The sequence below is a fragment of the Mauremys reevesii genome, linkage group 15 (genome assembly GCF_016161935.1).
Source record: "Mauremys reevesii isolate NIE-2019 linkage group 15, ASM1616193v1, whole genome shotgun sequence".
Classification (NCBI taxonomy): Eukaryota; Metazoa; Chordata; order Testudines; family Geoemydidae; genus Mauremys; species Mauremys reevesii.
In genome coordinates this window covers 18,521,977-18,536,254 of record NC_052637.1, presented here as the reverse complement: position 1 = coordinate 18,536,254, position 14,278 = coordinate 18,521,977, and positions in this window count along the sequence as shown.

Below are 14,278 nucleotides of genomic sequence, written 5' to 3'. Positions count from 1 at the left end.
TTTAGGCTAATGCTTCTTCCAACTATTCATAACAATTTTTATCAAAAGGTGAAAAGAGTAATTGGTAAGAAACTTGTTCTTGAGTCCGACATAAAAGAAAATGAGCAAATGCCTTTTGTGGTTTAGAAAGGAGAAAAATTTCTCCTTCAGTTAAGAAATCTGGGGGGTGGAGGGGAGAGAAGGATAAAACATATATTACAAGTGAAGGTAAATCTTCACCAATAAGTAGGGGAATCCCATATGAATCATGAAAAACAAAACCAAATGTCAAAGCTCAATTAAAAAAAAGGTGGCACATTGACCATATATAACCTAGGTTATGAAAATGAAGGAAAATATGAAGCTTGTATCCAAATTAAGTCTTTGGGTAGTATAAAATTAATTAATAAATATTTTAAAGTAAAGGTACAGGCAATAGTAGTGGGCAAGAACTATGATTCACAGGATCCTATGGAATATCCATTTCCACAAGATGGCCTTGCTAGTGGTCTCACTGCTACACCTATACCAGAGGAATTAAGTACAATTTATTCATATCCCTGTTGTGTTAAATGTAGCTACTTGGCAAATAAGTAAATTTAGTTACTGTAAGAATACTAAGGTTGCATCTTTTTTTTTTCAGTACTCCTCGTAGATAAGATTACCACTTATCAATGAGTACAGAATATTTCCAATTTAGGTATCAAGATACAAACTAACATTGATGTTTCTAGAAGAAAACAAGGAATTAATTCTTTTGGAGTTTTGAATAGTATCACAGGTTTATTTGGCACAGAAATGTCAATTTGGAATAAGGTTAATATTGAAAGAATCAAAAAGCATATCAATTATGTGATTCAGGAAGACATTAACAAATTAACCCACTGTTAAAGGGAATTTATGGCTTAGCAACTGAAAAATCATTTATGGTGTATAATATGCATGAAATAACCAAATTGTTTAATTAAACTCAAAATAAGTTTAATCAATTGATGAAATATAATAATAATAATCAGAAAAAATCATTATTTTGGAAAAGAAATTATTTGTTCAGTATATGGTGAATATGTAATTAATAATAATGTATTAATAATACCTTATAATTCTTACAACTGAAAGAAGTACCAGAATTAATCAGAGATCAGAATTGGTATTGCCCACATTGTATTAAAAAACATGGAGGAGAAAGAATCAAATGGCAAACTAAATGTAAAAAAAATTATCATTTGTTGCAGTTAGAAACTTGGGATCTGTAACACCACATCCAAATCATGACACGTTATTTAAGAACATACTGTACCGTCTTCCATTTACAAGGCAAGGGGATGCTGCTGTGTAGCACTGCAGTACCGCGTCTGCCAGCAGCACCCAGGAGACATATGGGGACAGTGAAAAACAGGTGAGAACCAATTTTTTCCCATTGCTTTCATGGGGGGGGGTGGAGCGGGAGGCTGACGACATGTACCCAGAACCACCCGCACCAATGTTTTTGACCTATCGGGCATTGGGAACTCAACCCAGAATTTAAATGGTTGGCAGAGACTGCAGGAACTGTGGGATAGCTACAGTCATGAGTCACCCCTCCCTCCGTGAGAGCAACTGCAGGCAATTGTTTCGCACCTTTTTTCCACGCAGATGCCAAAGCATGGAGCTCGCTCAGATTGCCGTGGCAGTTATGAGCACTGTAAACAGCACTCGCATTATCCTTCAGTATATACAGAACCGGAACCTGCAAAGGCAGGTGAGGAGGCAATGGCAGCGACGGCAAGGCAGTCACGAGAGTGATAAGGACATGGACACAGACTTCTCAGGAATGCCGATTCTGGGCCTGGAAAAAAAGCAAAGACTGGTGGGACCGCAGAGTGTTGCAGGTCTGGGATGAATCCCAGTGGCTGCAAAACTTTCTCATGCGTAAGGGAACTTTCATGAAACTTTGTGACTTGCTTTCCCCTGCCCTGAAGCGCAAGAATACCAAGATGAGAGCAGCCCTCACAATTCACAAGTGAGTGGCGATAGCCCTGTGGAAGCTTGCAATGCCAGACAGCTACTGGTCAGTCAGGAATCAATTTGGAGTGGGCAAATCTACTGTGGGGGCTGCTGTGATCCAAGTAGCCAAAGCGATCTTTGACCTGCTGCTGTCAAGATTAAAAGCAGCAAAGAGTCTTTTGGCACCTTATAGACTAACAAACATTGCATGCATCCGATGAAGTGGGTATTCACCCACGAAAGCTCATGCTCCAAAATGTCTGTTAGTCTATAAGGTGCCACAAGACTCTTTGCTGCTTTTACAGATCCAGACTAACACGGCTACCCCTCTGATACTATCAAGGGTAGTGACTCTGGGAAATGTGCAGGCCATAGTGGATGTCTTTGCTGCAGCGGGATTCCCTAACTGTGGTGGGGCGGTAAACTGAACGCATATCCCTATCTTGGGACCGGAGCACCAAGGCAGCCAGTACATAAACCGAAAGGGATACTTTTCAATGGCGCTGCAAGCACTGGTGGATCACAAGGGACGTTTCACCAACATCAACGTGGGATGGCCAGGAAGGGTTCATGACGCTCACATCTTTAGGAACTCTGGTCTGTGTCAATGGCTGGAGCAAGGGACTTTCTTCCCAGACCAGAAAATAACCATTGGGGATGTTGAAATGCCTATATTATCCTTGGGGACCCAGCCTACCCCTTAATGCCATGGCTCATGAAGCCATACACAGGCAGCCTGGACAGTAGTCAGGAGCTGTTCAACCATAGGCTAAGCAAGTGCAGAATGGTGGTAGAATGTGCCTTTGGACATTTAAAAGTGCGCTGGCGCAGTTTACTGACTCAGACCTCAGTGAAACCAATATTCCCATCGTTATTAGTGCTTGCTGTGTGCTCCACAATATCTGTGAGGGTAAGGGGGAGACGTTTATGGTGGAGTGGAGAGGTTGAGGCAAATTGCCTGGCCGCTGATTACAAGCAGCCAGACACCAGGGCGATTAGAAGAGCACAGCAGTGCACAGTGCGCATCAGAGAAGCTTTGAAAAACAGTTTCATGACTGGTCAGGGGGCTACGGTGTGAATAATGTGATGGGGAAAGGAGTCCAGGAGAGCTGGCTGTATTTTAAGAATCCTTATGGCGGTTGCAGGAACAAACCATCCCGATGTGTAGAAAGAATAGTAAATACGGCAGGTGACCAGCTTGGCTTAACAGTGAAATCCTTGCTGATCTTAAACACAAAAAAGAAGCTTACAAGAAGTGGAAGATTGGACAAATGACTGGGGAGGAGTATAAAAATATTGCTCAGGCATGCAGAGTGAAATCAGGAAGGCCAAATCACACTTGGAGTTGCAGCTAGCAAGAGATGTTTGTTGTCAGAGGTGTTGTCAGATGCTACCGGTGTGGTGCTCTGTCCTCTCCTTGTTGGTATCACTCGGCTGCGTGCGTGTGTTCCCTCTGTGTGCTGCCCCAGCTCTGCACAGATAGCGGACACAGCAGACCCGAAGAGAACCCCCAATGACCACAGAGTCTAGTAAGGTACGAAGGCACGTCGACCAGGTATATTGCCTTATTGGATACAGTAGTAGTTCTCCGCAGATTACTTAGTCTACCGAGCATACTACAAATATGTACCCACGGTCAATGGACTTGGCTCAGTCAGTGGCGGGACTTTCCACTGCCCCCTACGCCGGACAAAGACACCGCCCCAGGGATACATTCTTATACACAGGTACAAACAAGTTACACATCACTCCTGACGTATGAGGTGCAACCCCTCTACGCAGCAAGGTACAACCCCTTTACGTAGTAAGGTGCCGCCTCTCACCTTGTACATGTTGGTTCGATCAAAACAACTCTATCCATCATATTACCCTTTTGCCCCTGTCATTGGGATGGGCCAGCCTGTTCTTTGTTATCTGTGTGGAATGTGCAAGTATGTGAATGTTCTGATATTTAGTGTTCAGTACCTTTTAGGTACGTATTTTCTTGCAGCATCAGCCCTTTCCTTGCCAGCTTCAGTGAGCAGGGCCTGCCTCTGGCTCACAGCTTAACTTTGCTTTATGTTAGCAAAGTCTTGACCATTACTTTAGTTCAGGCCTCAGGCCTCATACCGGGCCTCTGATACCAAGGTTTATATCTTAGGGCCGCCTCTTACTACAGACAAGTGCAGAGGCCTGCATTTAGGATGTAAAAATCCCACACACTGCGACAGACTAGGGACCAAATGGCTAGGCAGCAGTTCTGCAGAAAAGGACCTAGGGGTTACAGTAGATGAGAAGCTGGATGTGAGTCAACAGTGTGCCCTTGCTGCCAAGAAGACTAATGGCATTTGGGGCTGTATAAGTAGGGGTGTTAGAAAAATAGGCCAATACAAGCCTGTTAGCAAGACTAGGCCCTTAGCATAGGTAGAATCAAGGCCCTTAGCATAAGTAAAATCAAGGCCTTAAAATGCAAGCAGAGAGAAAAGCCTGTGTCAGCTATTATCAGCTTATGCTTGGTTTGTACTAGTTCATGCTTATCAGCTAGGCCCACGCTTGGCGTAGCATATGTGCAGCTGTCTTTTCATGCTTATGGCCAAAAGCAGTTAGCCTAATGGGTCATCTTCTCATGCATGAAGCCAAGAGTAGTTAGTATGATAGTATAAGGGGTTAAAGGGGATATCTTATGTCTTCCTTACAATAATAAATGTATCCGTACAGCTGCACCCTTATCATGATGGATGTATCCGTGACAGTTATGCATATCTTGTTCCTTTTTGACTGATATATGTATTCTATGTACTTCAATATTCCCTATAGATACATTTACAGGACCTATAGGGTCAGCCAAGTAACGCAAATAAGACGTCAACAAAGTTGTTTGTTTCGGGGTATAAAGGTAAGCCCATCCGGCCATGTAAGGTGTGTCTCTCTCGGGCATTAGCCGGGACGAGAACACCCGTTCAGCTGATCGATCAATAAAGCTAATGGTACTTGTCTTCCTGTTTCTGTGCTTCCTTGGCGTAATTGGGTAAGCTCCAGGGAGAATCGGGCCCTTTTGGCTAACAAATGGCGACTCCACGCCGGGACTTCTCTCCCTGTTGGGGGCGTTGACCGGCGGCCGAGGACGGCTCAGGAGAGTGGCCACCTCGAGCTATTGGTTTGCTCGAGCTCCGGGTCGCCACAATCGACCGGGACGGCTACACCCCCTCCACAGAGAACTCCAGCCGACACGGAAGCAAGACAGTACCAGAAGAGGGGAGTCCACCTGCCGGACGCGGCCACTCCGGGCGCGGTAAGTGCGTTTACCTCTTGGGTTTGAGGATTAACGCCCCCGAAGAGTGAGGGTTGGGACACTGGGCCCCTAATGGTAAAGGAACCCACAGATAGGAAGGTGTGTGGGTAAAAGTTTTCTGACTAAGGTACCTAGGTTCAGGCACGGCAAATGTATAACTTTACTAACTCCACTGACTCGTGGACCGTGCTGAATGAATATTGGAATGTAAATACTACCCTCTTGTGTTTGTTTTTGATAGCAATACTTGTGTTTTACATTGTACTGACAACTTGGAAACCGCGGTTGCACTAGCCTGGTCTAGGACTTAAGCCAACTCTAGCCGCCCCAAGACTTTCGCGAGGGGAATTTCCCCCGGGACCGGAATATCTTGAAAGCAAGGGGAGTTGGCCGAACCCGTGACCAGGCTGATATCTAGGTGTAATGGGGTCCGGACAAAGCATGTCTACTCGGACACCCCTAGGATGTATGTTAGAAAATTGGCCGGAGTTTAGACGCCAAGCAGATTATGGAATGGTACTGTGTAAAGATAATCTGGAAAAATTCTGTACCTTAGAATGGCCAACGTTTGGGGTGGGGTGGCCCGCAGGGGGAACACTCAAACTGGAAACAGTGCAGGCTACACATAACGTTGTTACTCGGGACGGGCATTGGGATCAATACCCCTATATAGATATTTGGCAGGATCTCGTGGCCAACCCCCCCCCATGGCTACGGGACTGCAGAGCACAAGCTATTAGAGCCTTATTAGCCCGTGCCCCTGTTAAAAAGCCCTGTCCCCCTTATGATACACCCCGTCCGCCTGCCGTGCTTCCTTCTGCCCCTGACCCAATGCTTCCTCCTCCTGTATATCCTGGTCTCCCGATTTTGGCAGCTGCAGCAGCTCCACAGGCTCCCGCTCTCAATTCCCCTCCCCCGAAGGAGGAAGCCTCGGCCGTAGTGGTAAAACCCTTGCCTGACACACAGGAGGCTGTAGGGATAGACTCGGCCATAGAGCTAGGGGATGAGCCGTCTGTTTTAGAGCACTCTGATAAGAGTGACTCAGTGGCAGACCGAGTTAAACAGAATCCTAGGACAGGTCTCAAGGCGCAGGGGACAGGGAGCTCCACGTTTGTTGCCCCTTTTGGGGACTTCTCGGGTGGGGGTGCCTCAGTTTTTCAGTGCCCTTTACGGGAGACTATGCTTCCTGGCGGTGATGGGGGTACTGGTGTCCTGACTATGGTATATGTCCCCTTCACCACCAGCGATCTGTATAACTGGAAACACCAGAATCCCCCGTTTACGGAAGACCCTGCCCCGCTGACTGCCGTTTTTGAGACCTTGGTTACAGCCCATAAGCCCACCTGGGGGGATATGAGGGTTGCCCTAAATACCCTTCTTACTGCAGAGGAGAGACGCTTAGTTTTCTCCCAAGCCCGTAAGTGTTTACGGGAGTCGGGGGTGCGGGAAGAGGAGTTGGCTGGACGACTCCCTACTGTGCCACCCGACTGGGGACATACAGCGGATCCAGACATAACAAAACACCATGACTATGCCGTGGCAGTGGTACAGGGAATGAAACGCTGTATTCGGAAAACCACAAATTGGGCTAAATTGTATAATGTGAGACAAGAGAAAAATGAAAATCCAGCCGCTTTTTATGAGCGCTTGTGCGATACCTGTAAGAGGTATACTGACCTCGATCCAGAGACCCCCAATGGAAAGCAGGTATTAATCCCCCTTTTCATTGGACAGTCCTATGAGGATATCAGAAGGAAATTACAGAAGCTAGATGGAGCTGCAGGCAAAAATATAGAAGAGCTCCTCGGGATTGCGGTGAAGGTTTATGACCGCAGGGATGACAAGGAGCAGAGGAAAGGGGCTCGCGTACTGGCTATGGCCCTGAGAGAAGGAAGAGAGGAAAAGGGGGGCAAGGGAAAAGGACACTCAGGCTCAATTGGAAGGGGAAAGGGCTCCCGGCTGGGTCGGAATCAGTGTGCCTACTGTAAGGAAGAGGGACACTGGAGAAATGAATGCCCCCACCGACGGGTTAGGGGAGAGGGACACAAGGATGGAACTTCACCCGTGCCTGTTTTCTATGGTAGCACGGGAGAAGGGGCTACCCTATAGGGAGGCCGGGGGACCCAACGGCCCCTCCTGGCAGCACAACCCGCCAGTCTGGATCCCACGGTAAAAATTAAGGTAGAGGGCCGCCCAATTACAGCCCTTATTGATACAGGGGCTACTCTTAGTTTACTACCCCTCGACACGGCACCACGAGCCAGAGCCCAAGGGTGTGTCACGGTCCAAGGAATAGAGGGGCAGCACATTACACTAAAGAAAACCCTCCCCCTCTTAGTGAAAGTAGGGGACCGCCAAGTATCCCATCAATTTGTTTGCAGCCCTTCCTGCCCCATTGCGCTGCTAGGGCGAGACCTCCTCACTAAATTACAGGCGGAGATCTCGTTCACTAATGGGACTATGGAAGTTAGGCTCCCAAAACAACAAGCTTCCAACTATCAGATGGCCCTACTTAATGCTGCTGTGAAACCTGCCCTAGCATACCACGGGGTTGACGAGGCTTGTCTGCCAGGCATCAATGCCAGAGTTTGGGCCGAGGAGGGAGGCCATGCCCGTGCCAGAAATGCCTCGCCGGTACACATCACCCTTAAGGAAGGGAGTTGCCCCGTCCGAATCCGACAGTATCCCCTTAAGTTAGCCACTCAAATCGGGTTAAAACCTCTGATCCAAAAGTTTGTACAATGTGGGTGGCTAAGGGAGGGCACGTCCCCGTATAACACCCCAATAATGGGAGTGCCTAAGCCCAATGGACAATACCGGCTCGTGCAGGATCTAAGGCAGGTCAATAAGCTAATAGAGGCGCCTTATCCTGTTGTCCCAAACCCCCACACGATTCTAGGACAGATACCAAAAAGCCATGGTTGGTTCTCAGTAATAGATTTAAAAGACGCCTTCTTTTCTATCCCCCTTGATCAGGAATCTCAAAAGCTGTTTGCCTTTGAGTGGGAGGATCCCGACACCCATTACAAAGCCCAATACCTCTGGACTGTTGTTCCGCAGGGTCTTACCTGTGCACCGGAAATTTTTGGTAGTCAGCTACGGAGGGACCTTGCTCCCTTCCTAGCTCGACACCCTGCGTGCAACGTAGTCCAGTACTGCGATGATTTACTTTTAAGTACTGAGACAGAGCAGACTTGTAAGGAACAAACTGTAGAACTCCTTAACTTCCTGGGGGCACAGGGATACAAAGCCTCTAAGGAAAAAGCACAACTGGTTAAACAGCAGGTCACTTTCCTAGGGTACCGCCTTAGTCAGGGGAGTCGAAGTTTAAGTAACGATAGAATCCAAGCTATACTCGATAGCCCTCAGCCCCGGAACCCCAGAGAATTAAGAGCTTTTCTGGGACTGACTGGCTTTTGCCGACTCTGGATCCCTGACTATGGGGGAAAAGCCAGACCCCTATATGAAGCCCTTACTAAAGAAGGTCTGCTACATTGGAAGTGGACTAAGGACAAAGAGAAAGCATTTCAAGAGCTTAAAAGAGCTTTAATTCAGCCTCCTGCTCTGGCTCTCCCAGATCCACGGAAACCATTTACTTTGTATGTCCACGAAAGAGCCGGGGTAGCGTCTGGGGTCCTCTGTCAAAAGTCAGGACCGACCTGGAGACCCATCGGCTATTATTCCAGAGTCTTAGATCCAGTTGCCAGGGGATGGCCAGCTTGCTTGCGAGCTGTTGCTGCAACTGCTCTCCTCGTACAGGAAGCCGAAAAGTTAACCCTTGGTGGGGACACTGAGGTTGTGGTGCCTCACGGAGTACCCCAGATACTAGGAACAGGGGCGGGGGATAGACATCTGAACCCCAGCCGGCATACTAAATATGAGGTGGGACTTTTACTAGCCCCGAACCTCACCTTTAAAACAGTCAGTTCTCTCAACCCAGCTACTTTACTGCCTGACCCTCAGGCTCCCAGTGGTGTTGTTGATCCGACCCATGACTGTGTCGAAGTCCTGCAGCAAGAGACTAAACCCCGTCCCGATCTTTCAGACTTGCCCTGGCCCAACCCTGATCTCGAGGCATATGTCGATGGTTCTAGTTATGTACTAGATGGGAAGCGGTACACAGGGGCTGCTGTAATAATTAAAAGCACAGAGGTGGTGTATCCCTTTAAACTCAGCTCCTCTCTGTCCGCTCAAGCAGCAGAACTAGTTGCTCTTATCGAGGCTCTTCGATTGGGGGCTGGGAAGACCATAAATCTATACACTGACAGTTGTTATGCGTACATGGTAGTGCATGCTCATGGGACCTTGTGGAAAGAAAGGGGTTTCATTACAGCCTCGGGCCAAAGAATTGCTCATGGGACCCTTACTAAGTTGTTGCTTGAAGCCTTAATGCTTCCCCTGCGGGTCGCCGTAATCCATGTCCGTGCACATGGAAAAGCTCCTGATACAGAGCAGCGCATGTATAATCGTTTGGCTGATCTGGCTGCGAAGGAGGCAGCACGCAGGGGAACTGTGTGGCTTCTTTTAGTTCAGGACACTGAGGCCGAAACTCCTGTCCCCCGTTACACGACAGAGGAGGTATCCTGCGCCCAAGCTGCAGGGGCCCAGCAAACCCCCTCTGGGTGGTGGAAACTACCCGGGGGAGAAATATTTGTACCCCGTCCGGTGCTCCAGGAGATTCTTCAATCCCTGCATAAAGAGGGACATTTAGGATCGGGGGCGATGGTTGACTTGGCTGCCCGATCCCTTAGAGCAGTGGGTATGCATACAGAAGCCCAGAGAATTGTCAATAATTGCTCTGTTTGCCAGCGCACTAACCAGAAGGGATCCGGCCCCCCCGTTCCGCTGGGAGGCCGACCCTGGGCTGCCTACCCCTTCCAAAGGTGGCAAGTGGATTTTGCTGAGGTACCCCCTTGCCAGGGCTACAAATACTTGCTTGTTTTTGTTGACCAGCTTACCGGGTGGGTGGAGTGTTTCCCTACCCGACACTGTCAGGCTCGAGCAGTTACTAAGGCCCTGCTACATGAAATACTTCCCAGATACCACCTCCCTGAGGTAATTGAGTCAGATCGGGGAAGTCACTTCATCTCTCAAGTGGTCCAACAGGTAGCGCAGGCCCTTGGTATCCAGTGGAAGTTGCATACTCTTTGGAGGCCACAAAGCTCAGGCCAGGTAGAAACAATGAACAGAACTCTCAAAGATACTTTAACAAAGCTCTGTATAGAGTCTGGTTTAAAGTGGCCTGATGCCTTGCCGCTTGCGCTTACTCGCATTCGAAGGGCCCCCCGTAAGGGTCTGAGACTCTCACCCTTTGAGTTGGTTTTCGGGTTCCCTCCCCGAGTACTCATCCCCGGGTTCCGGGAAAATGTAAGCTGGGAGGTAGGGAATGACTCTTTGTGGAAACAGGTCTCTGCGCTGCAATCTGTCTTGTTTCAGCTACACCGGTACGCAGCACCCTTCCAGGCCCTTCCCTTGGATCGACCCGTGCATTCGTTCCAGATCGGTGACCGGGTCTTTATCAAGAAGTGGAAGCGTGATCCTCTCACAGCCCGGTGGGACGGCCCACATACTGTTTCGCTTATCAGCCAAGCTGCCGTCAAGGTTCTTGGAAGCGACAAGTGGACACACTGCACGCGAGTTAAACGCTTTGTTAGCTCGGATCCAGAGGACGCCTCAACCAAAGGGGACGACAGCCCTCTGCTCACCCCGGCTCCGGACGCCCGGGGAGTCACAGGTGAAGACTCCAACTGGAAGTATTAAGGACTGAAGGGCTTAAAGGAACTCTTTAAAAGAAGGAAACAATGAAGTTGTTCCTCCTGTCTCTGTTTTGTTTCCTTGCTTGCTCTTATGGTTGGAAAAACAGGTTTCTGCAGTTAGGAGAGATAATTGCACGTTCCTTTAACCTCACTAACTGCTGGGTGTGCGGTGGCCCAGGGGAATTGGATGAATGGCCCTGGGTAGCCCAGCCAGTGCAGCCCAAATACTTGCTGAGTAACCTCAGCATCGTGCATAATGGCACGGAGCAATGGTCCACAGATAGTAGCCCTTGGCGGCTCTATTCCGCTGGCATGGAAATCTTTTGCCTTAATCGCACCCGGCGTGGGGGCCGGTATGTGGGGGAAAGTAAATGTAGTTGGACCCTATCCCGGGGATATGATTGCTACCATCATCCTGGCTGTCACACCTATGATTGCTCTAAATATCGAGGGCGATGGAACCATACCCATGTGAAATTAACCAATAGTAGCGGGGTAAGATGTTCCTTCCAACACCATACCGGTGAGGGTTGTAAGGCAGTGGGACTGGATGGATTCTTTGATTCCCTCTTTCTAGCCTGTCAACGTGATAACACCACTAGTAAAAAGCATGTGATCCGGTGGTATCAATGGGCATGGCAGCACTCTAATGGAACTCGGGTAACTCACTTCAGACACTTTTGGTCTAATACCGACAGGCCCAGGTCAGGTTGTAAGTGTGTGTGGAAAGCAGGAGCTGGAGCATGGAAATGTGAATACTGTGCTCCTGATGGGGTACCGTCCTCCGTGATGGGTGGGCCATTCGGAGGACCCCTAGGAACAGGCAACCACATATACTATGAACGACCCTTGGACCCCGATACCTGGGATGGCCCTTTTGCTAATGGGACCTGGGCCCTAAAGGGCCATTATTGGATCTGTGGCTCTTATGCCTATCGCAGACTGCCACCAAATTGGTCGGGGATATGCTATGTGGGGTATATTCGGCCACTGTTCTTTCTCCTGCCCCAAAACCGGGGAAACACACTAGGGATTAGAGTGTATGATGATCTCGTTAGGGAAAAGCGGTTTGTGGACTCCACTTTAACTGCCGGAAGTTCCCAGGCCTGGGGAGCACAGGAGTGGCCCCCAGAGCGGATCATCAAACATTATGGGCCTGCCACCTGGAATCCCACCGAGCTTGTCACGGGAGCCAGGGAACCAATTTACAATCTGAACCGCATTATCAGGCTGCAAGCTATCTTGGAAATATTAACCAACCAGACGGCTGCAGCGTTAGATCTGCTGGCAGATCAGTCAACCCAAATGCGAAATGCCATCCTCCAACATCATATAGCTCTTGATTACTTGCTGGCAGAGGAAGGCGGCCTCTGTGCAAAACTTAATGAGTCTAATTGCTGCCTGCAAATAGATGACAATGGGCAAACAGTGAAACAGTTGACCAAAGAAATGAGAAAACTCGCCCACGTCCCAGTCCAAACCTGGGGTGGGTGGGACACAGACTGGTTCACATCCTGGTTGCCACAAATGGGATGGCTTCGTAAAGGCTTTTTGCTTTTTATGCTTGTTATAGTTACCCTTGTAACCTTTGCTTGCTTTACCCCCTGCTTGGTCGCTATAGTCCGATGACTGGCTACCCATGTTACCTATCAGCAAATAATGACTTTATATCGGCCTGAGGATCGGCCAAAGGAAGCTGAGGAGTGGGGAAGTTTAAGCTCTTAAAATGCTTTAAGGGGGGAAAGCTGTTAGAAAAATAGGCCAATACAAGCCTGTTAGCAAGACTAGGCCCTTAGCATAGGTAGAATCAAGGCCCTTAGCATAAGTAAAATCAAGGCCTTAAAATGCAAGCAGAGAGAAAAGCCTGTGTCAGCTATTATCAGCTTATGCTTGGTTTGTACTAGTTCATGCTTATCAGCTAGGCCCACGCTTGGCGTAGCATATGTGCAGCTGTCTTTTCATGCTTATGGCCAAAAGCAGTTAGCCTAATGGGTCATCTTCTCATGCATGAAGCCAAGAGTAGTTAGTATGATAGTATAAGGGGTTAAAGGGGATATCTTATGTCTTCCTTACAATAATAAATGTATCCGTACAGCTGCACCCTTATCATGATGGATGTATCCGTGACAGTTATGCATATCTTGTTCCTTTTTGACTGATATATGTATTCTATGTACTTCAATATTCCCTATAGATACATTTACAGGACCTATAGGGTCAGCCAAGTAACGCAAATAAGACGTCAACAAAGTTGTTTGTTTCGGGGTATAAAGGTAAGCCCATCCGGCCATGTAAGGTGTGTCTCTCTCGGGCATTAGCCGGGACGAGAACACCCGTTCAGCTGATCGATCAATAAAGCTAATGGTACTTGTCTTCCTGTTTCCGTGCTTCCTTGGCGTAATTGGGTAAGCTCCAGGGAGAATCGGGCCCTTTTGGCTAACAGGGGCACTGCCAGCAGATTGAGGAATGTGATTATTCCCCTCTATTCGATATTGGTGAGGCCTCATCAGGAGTACTGTGTCCAGTTTTGGGCCCCACACTACAAGAAGGATGAGGAAAAAAATGGAAAGAGTCCAGCGGAGGGCAACAAAAATGATTAGGGGGCTGGAGCACATGACTTATGAGGAGAGGGTGAGGGAACTGGGATTGTTTAGTCTGCAGAAGAGAAGAATGAGGGGGGATTTGATAGCTGCTTTCAACTACCTGAAAGGGGGTTCCAAAGAGGATGGAACTAGGCTGTTCTCCGTGGTAGGAGATGACAGAACAAGGAGTAATGGTCTCAAGTTGCAGTGGGGGAGGTTTAGGTTGGATATTAGGAAAAACTTTTTCACTAGGAGGGTGCTGAAGCACTGGAATGGGTTACCTAGGGAGGTGGTGGAATCTCCTTCCTTGGAGGTTTTTAAGGTCAGGCTTGACAAAGCCCTGGCTGGGATGATTTAGTTATGGATTGGTCCTGCTTTGAGCAGGGGGTTGGACTAAATGACCTCCTGAGGTCCCTTCCAACCCTGAGATTCTATGATTCTAAGAGGTTGATGGGGAAAATTCTGGCTACATGGGGATTTAGATTGGCTTAACTACACCATTTTCCACACCCCTGAGTGATGTAGTTATGATAACCTAATTTTCAAAAGTAGACCAGCCCTTAGTGTAAATGAAAATCAGGTCTGTGAAACACTGATTCCAGCTTTAGTATCACTCCTTAGACAAACAAACCCTCCTCCTGCAAGTTCAGCATCCCAGCTGGGCACTGATGCCCAAGTAAAGCTCCAGAGACCCATCAGCAGAG